The sequence below is a fragment of the Triticum aestivum genome, unplaced genomic scaffold (assembly GCF_018294505.1).
Source record: "Triticum aestivum cultivar Chinese Spring unplaced genomic scaffold, IWGSC CS RefSeq v2.1 scaffold168548, whole genome shotgun sequence".
Classification (NCBI taxonomy): Eukaryota; Viridiplantae; Streptophyta; class Magnoliopsida; order Poales; family Poaceae; genus Triticum; species Triticum aestivum.
In genome coordinates this window covers 2,138-9,385 of record NW_025232626.1, presented here as the reverse complement: position 1 = coordinate 9,385, position 7,248 = coordinate 2,138, and the positions used below count along the sequence as shown (strand labels likewise).

General features: G+C 44.6%; 1 pseudogene; it reads left to right on the top strand.

Moving 5' to 3' along the window:
• Positions 1-4,693: 4,693 nt before the first annotated feature.
• LOC123175953 (S-norcoclaurine synthase 1-like) lies at positions 4,694-6,028 on the top strand (annotated as a pseudogene).
• Positions 6,029-7,248: the final 1,220 nt, after the last annotated feature.

Sequence of the window (7,248 nt, the reverse complement as noted above, 5' to 3'; positions counted from 1 at the left end):
TTCAGAAAAAAACCAAAAAACTCAGCCCCTGAAATGCTGACACGTGGAATTCTTTTTGTCACGGTTGGTGGCACCAACCGTGACAAAAGGCCCCCCTACCCGGGCAAGCGGCAGCGGCCACGTGGAGCCTCATCTGTCCCGGTTCCTAGGCGAACCGGGATTAAAGGAACAGGGCTTTAGTGACGACCCTTTAGTCCCGGTTCGTGAACCGGGACAAATGGCCCTCACGAACCGGGATGAATGGGGTTTTTTTCTACTAGCGGGAGTTGCAACCGACATCAAGAGGAGCTACAACCGGCATTCGGGGGAGCTGCAAATGGTGAACGGCGTCACGCTGTGGGCTACGGCGGCGATGCAACCATAGTAACGGTGAGTTTTTTTTCTTGCTACTGCTGGCAAGTTGAGGTGTTACCACGGGGCAAGGCGAGGTCCTGGTATGACGGTGGCAAGGGGGAGATGCTGCAGAACGGCGCATTTTTTTTATTGTTCTTTTGTTCGGAAACTATGTCAATTTTTTGAGCTGGAACCATATCATATTTTTGTTGGAACGACCATGTAATTTTTTTGCTGGAAGCATACCAATGTTTTTGCTAGGACCATGTCATTTTGCTGGAACTGTATCAATGTTTTGCTGGAAGCATGTCAATGTTTTGCTAGTTCGGTAGATAACGATGTTGTTGCAGTGCAATCAATTCTGGCTAGAGGGGTCCTAGGTAGCGTGATTGTATAGAAGTTATTGTGGCACTCGACAAGAGTGACTCAACAAAGTTATTTGAATTGGTTCACTCGCCTTGTCCTATATCAGGAAGGCCTCGGGTCAGATTGAAGGTGTTCAACAAAACACCTTCTCTAAGAAAGCTAAAGGTGTTTTGTTTTGAGATCACATTCCAATACATTCAAATCGCACAGAAACGTTGTACGTATCTATTTTTAAGACCGTGAGACCTGCCTCCTCGACCGAAGCTGGCTGGCCTCCCCGCTCGACAATGATGATCTCCTCGGTGAGATCCTCCTGCTCCTCCCGCCTCTGCCGTCCTCGCTCTGCTGCGCCTCTGCCGTCTGCCAGCGTTGGCGACGCCTCACCACGGATCCTTAGTTCCTCTGCCGTTTCCGCACCCTCCATCGGAAAGATGGGCCGCCCGTCCTCGGTGCCTTACTGAGCCACAACGACAGGATCGTGTTCAGGGCGTCAATCTTGGATCCTCCCGACCGCGTACCTCCCAAGCGCTTCGACTTGGAATGTTGCAACCACCACAACAACGTTGTGCTTGATTGTTGCCAGGGCCGTGTCCTCATCTACAACGCCCTGCCCCCGCGGCAAGACATCGTTGTGTGCGACCCCATCACAGGCGACCAGCGCCGCTTGCCCGTTCCGCCTGAGTTCAAGAAATTTTATCCAGTCAATGGGGTGGTATTCTGTGCCGACGCCGCCCATGACCATGTGCATGGTAGTTGCCACTCCAGCTCCTTCAAGGTAGCCTTGATGTTAAAGTACGGACGTCGTAATTCACCTATCGCATGTGTTTACTCCTCAGACACTGGCACATGGGGTAAACTCATCTCAGCAACAAAACCATATGTGGGTGATTGTGCTTATATTCATGGGACCCTTATTGGGAATGTCCTTTATTGGGTGTCCATGAAGGACATCATACTTCAGTTTAATTTGAACCAGCAGAGCCTATCTATGATTGAGGGGCCTCCTGGTTGGGATGAACGATGCAGAGATCAGATCATCAAGGCAGAGGATGGCGGTGTTGGCCTTGCTCAATTATCTAAATATAGCATTCAAATGTGGCAGAGGAAGGTCAATTGTCAAGGTGTTCCCATGTGGTTGTTCTGAAAGATCGTGGACATGCATAACATTCTTGGGATCTCTCCTCATGTTAAGAGAAATAGAGGGCGACTCCTGGGGTACGATGAGGACTCTAATGTGATATTTTTATATATACATGGTAGTGTCTACATGGTTAAACTTAAGTCAATGCAATACAAGAAGCTTTATGAAGGATCTTACCACATAAACTATCATCCTTTCAAGAGCTTCTGTGCGCCAGGTGATTGTTCATCCTTAGTCCTTATATTCTAGGAGTATAATCTACTTTGTGTTTCCATTTGCACATGATTTCTCAGATACTTCCATTCTGGTTCTTAAATGTTCAATAACAAGTTAAACTTAGTTACACCTTTGCCAGAAATAAGAACCTGTATAAATATTTTTAATATATTATCCTTCGATATACTTTCTCCTTCTACTCGTATTCTGGTCAAATTTTGGCCATAAAATTGACATATAAAATAAAAATTATATGAAGCAAAACTAATATGATTACGAATTTCTTTTGAATAGAATCTGAAACATATTTTTTGTGGTATATCTATATATTTTATACTAGTCAAATATATGGTCTAAGGTTGACAAACATATGAGGGGTGCAACAAACCCGAACATACTTGCCTTCACTATTATTAGATATTAAATCAAATTTCTAGTGACTAACTCAGTTGGCTTGTTTGGATCCTGAAATATTGTTATATTCTTTTATCCCGTATTTTAATGCTATTGATGTTAACTCCATCTCAGCAACCTTTGTTCAATCAAGGTAGTTTTAAATGGTAACTAGCACATTTGGAGGGCACGCAAATAAATCGGATCAAATATATCATTCGGCGTGAGCGGTTAGCTATCTTACAAACAAACAATCAAGAAAAAGAATATTTGAAACGGAATAGCCAAGATTAGTGTTTTTACTAGAATTTATTAGTTTTGCCATGTTTTAGTTTTGTCTGCTTGGCATGGCAATGCATGAATGTACATTAGAAAAAATTAGGCCATCTTTTGTTTTCTTATCAACTTCGTTTTGAGATATACTGGTAGCTATACCCTTTCATGATACTCCTTGTATTTTAGAACAAATGTTGTTTTGGTTATCTATTGCCAATATCAAGTCTGGATTATAAAACACTTATGAATATTAAGTGACAAGAGTGAGTTCTCTTGTTCAAGTTATAATTGTCTTCAACTATGTTGTAACCGGCTTACTGCTGCCTTTGTCTTACCTTTTTGCCTTTTCCTCCACACTAACATTAATTAACTTCTTATACTTCTAGGCACAACCATTGCTGGTGGATGAATTTTGGAGCTGAAGTGTTGCATGATGCATTTGGATGACTGTTTGGTTTGATTTGCTAATGGACTTAAATGATTCAACAAATAATAATATCATTTGAATATAGTTTGTGAGATTTGGAACACTTGTATTTTTGAAAGGTAAATGTCCGTCTGCCAACATATGTAGCAACATTACGTGGACCCACACACTACTGCCAATTTGGCATTGTGGGTTCACACGTATGAATAACACAAACATCAACTAAGTTATGGTAATGCGATGATAAAATGTCTGCTTTTTATCATAATTTATATGGAGACCGCATAGTCTCGATAGGCGACGACTCCAGCCCACCGGAGATGACACGCTGGTGCAGCCCTCCATCCCCAAATCCAAACGAGTGAGGACGGCGCAAGAGTGAACCCCCGATGTAGCTAGCAGTGACTCCAACCCTCAAATCCACACAATAGAGGAGTGCTCTAGAAGATAAACCAGAGAAGATTGCAAACATTTCAAGAAGATGGAAAATGAACCATAGAATAAAACCAAATGGAAATAAATTCCAAAGAAATCATGAAAAATCAAGGAGCAAAATCAAGAAAATAATCCCTCCTTCAGTACCATGGCTGAGGACTGAGGTTAATCTCATCTCTTTCGTCCTCCTTTTCGTCCTCCTAATTAAGGAGTGTTTGATTACCCATAACTTTACCTTTTTTTTAGTTTAGCCTATAAGCCAAAATAATACTACCTGTTTATGAGCTTTTGGCAGTTTGGATTTTTGCTTGCTAGCCTATCTGCCGAACGCCACGAGCTAACCCCTCGCAAGAAAATAATAATAATAATAATAAATAACGCCACGAGCCAGCTTTCAGCTGCAAGATAAATGACCACTAATCAACATGACCTTAGAGGATTGAGAGAAAATCGGACGGTCAAAAACATCAAAAAAGAATATTTGATGACTACAAATGCTAATGACCTGAGATGGCTGAAAAGTTGCTAGTACCATAAACTAATTCCGTCCGGGTTTATTGGGCCCCCTCTTATTTTGGACTAATGTTTGATCAATAAATTTAATTAATAAAATGTAAACTATATGTCATAAAAATTATATCTTCGAAAAGCTTTTTGAAATACGAATCTAAGAGTGTACTTTTTGTAGCATATAGTTTATATTTTATTAGTCATATGAATGGACAAAGTTTGCTTTAAAATACTAGGCCCGGACGGATGTACTAGTAGATACAAGTCAACATGCACCCCGTGATCATTAATTTCTGATTTGCATGCTGCTCTTTCCAAGCTCAGAATTTTTCTGGTGGGCCCAATAGGAATAATTAATAATTGTCATTAATTTTTGGTTTAATATCCTCCTCGCAATCTTCTTGTGCATCTCCTTAAACGACTTGTACAACTGGACGAAAGAGAAAGTACCTTTTATGAGCTTTTGGCTTTGGCTTTTTGCTCGCTAGCCAACCTTGTGAACGACGGACAAACGTGCCGGCCGGCCAGCTTTTCACCCACGAGATAAATCACCCACCAAGTGAGCTGTGAGCTGTGAGCATTGAGAGCAAGCACACTAATCTATCAGTGAGATCCCATGGACGACGCCAAGCCACGGCACCTTGGCGGCTCGCTGCCCGTGCCCAACGTGCAGGACCTCGCCGCCCGGCGTGACGAGCTCACGCTCACGCCCACCCTCCTCGACCGCTACGTGCGGCCTCAGCCCAACACGGTCGACCTGCGTCCCGACGCCCCTGCCGGCGAAGAACAGGAGCAGGTCCCCATCGTCGACCTCGGCCGGCTCCTCGACCTCGCCGGCGGAGGGGAGGAGGAGGCCGCCAGGCTGCGGTCGGCCTGCGAGAAGTGGGGCTTCTTCCAGGTGGTGAACCACGGGATACCCGAGGAGACCGTGGAGGAGATGAAGAGGAACGTCATGGGATTCTTCGCGCTCCCGCTGGCGGAGAAGGCGGCCCTCGCGCAGGAGCCCGGAGAGATCGAGGGGTATGGCCAGGCGTTTGTCGTCTCGGAGGAGCAGACACTCGACTGGATTCGTGTAAAATTTTCTTTTAGTTTTTTTTATTTATATGTTATGTCACTTGACCGAGACTTTGTTGGTCTTAATAGACTGAGACAGTCACATCCAAAATAAAAATCATTGTCAATGGCCACCGATATGTGATGACTGAGCATGAGCTCCGGTTGATTTGTTTGCCGTGGCAGGAATTGTTTGGCGAACTACTCAGTGGAGGTGCAAAGGGTAGCAGGCGAGCTGCTGCGAGCCATGGCGGAGAACCTGGGCGTGAGGGACCACTCGGACATGACGAGGCTGGCCGCGTCGCAGGCGGTGAGGATGAACTACTACCCGCCTTGCCCGGAGGCGCACGTGGACAGGGTGCTGGGCCTCTCACCGCACTCGGATGCCGTCGCGCTGACGCTGCTGCTGCAGGTCTGCCCAGTCCCCGGGCTGCAGATCAATAGGAACGCCGGCTGGGTCCCGGTCATGCCGCTCCCCAGTGCCCTCGTCGTCAACGTCGGCGATGTGGTTGAGGTGCTGACCAACGGGAAGTACAAGAGCGTCGAGCACAGGGCGGTGGATAACGCACGCGAGCATCGGATGTCCATCACGGCGTTCCATAGCGCCAAGTTCGGCGGCACGTACGGGCCGCTGGAGGAGGTCGTGGGAGACGAGGAGGCCCGGTACAGGACTATCAACGTCAATGAGTACACCAAGCTTATGCTCTCCGGCAAGCTAGACGGTAAGAACATCATAGACGCAATGAAGATCAATTGATAGCAATACATGGTGATCACTGTGGTGTTTACCGGAGTCTCTGTTTTTTTAAAACATCATAAACTTTATTCCTTAAACAATTGACATATCCTTTATATTGCGGGGAAGGATAAAGTCGACGATAATAGAGTCCCAAAGTTCAACGAACTAGAAACAAAAGAAAGTTTAGCTAAGCTATCAGCAACCACATTAGCTTCCCTGAAACAATAATCGTAGTCAATACTGGCGAAATCCATAGCGAGTTGAATACATTCTACTATTACTGCCACATCAGGACCCATATAATCATGTGCTCGTGTAACAGCCTTGACCGCAAGTATGCTATCTAATTCAATGTATAGCATATTGCATCTAGTTCCCCGTACTAAGTATAGGCCATTTGCGAATAGCAGTCAACTCTGCTGATTCTGCACTGCGAACACGGGGTAGAACCCGAGTTGCTACCGAAATAAAATTGTCTTTATGGTATCTCACCACCGCTCCACTAGAGTCTCTGTTAACGAGGATGAGTATTAAGTTTTGATGTTCCTATTTCAGGCAATTAAATTTGTTTTCCGTTCAGTTGATTGTATGGACGTTGATTCAGGTGCTTTGCGATTTGTGCATGGCGATGCTGGGATTTAGTCCATTTCATCTTCCTGGTCTCTTCTATTTTTCAGTGTTGGTGCTCTGTTGTATGAAGACTGATTTCTACTGCTATGCTATAAGACTAAATGCTAAGATGGAACATTAACTTTGGTTTGAAATCAAGGGCTTGCCCCCTGCTGCCATAAAAGAAAGACAGTAACTTTCATGCTCTTCGAAATCTCAGTTGACAAACGAAGTGATACTGTGACAGTTATATCAACATACACTTGAGTTCAAACTCATCTCTCTAATCCACTGACCATTACAAACCCGAGCCCTGCTTTGGTACACACCCCTCCCCCTACTAAACGTATAAAGAGCAATATAGACCTTTGACAAATTATACTGATTTTCTATATATGATGGGTCGCTAGCACAAACGTATACGTTTTTTTAGGAAGCCGCCCAAACGTATACCGTTTTTTGGGGGAAGCCTAAACGCTCGAGGAGCAGCAGCGTACGTCCACTCCCGCTGCCTATAGGCTTCGTCATCCTGGGCCTGGCCATTTACATTATTCTTTCCTTTCTTTAAGCCTATAAAATATTGCGCCAATTGGGATTGAAACTCGAGACCTACAGTTTTACTTCCGACCGCAGTTACCAGCTGGGAGAGATAACTGATCGTGAATAGTTCTACTTCTTTATCTTCTTGTTGTGTACCTTTCCGGTTCAAGTTCTGGTTTTTCTGGGAATATTTTCTTTTCAATTTTTTTC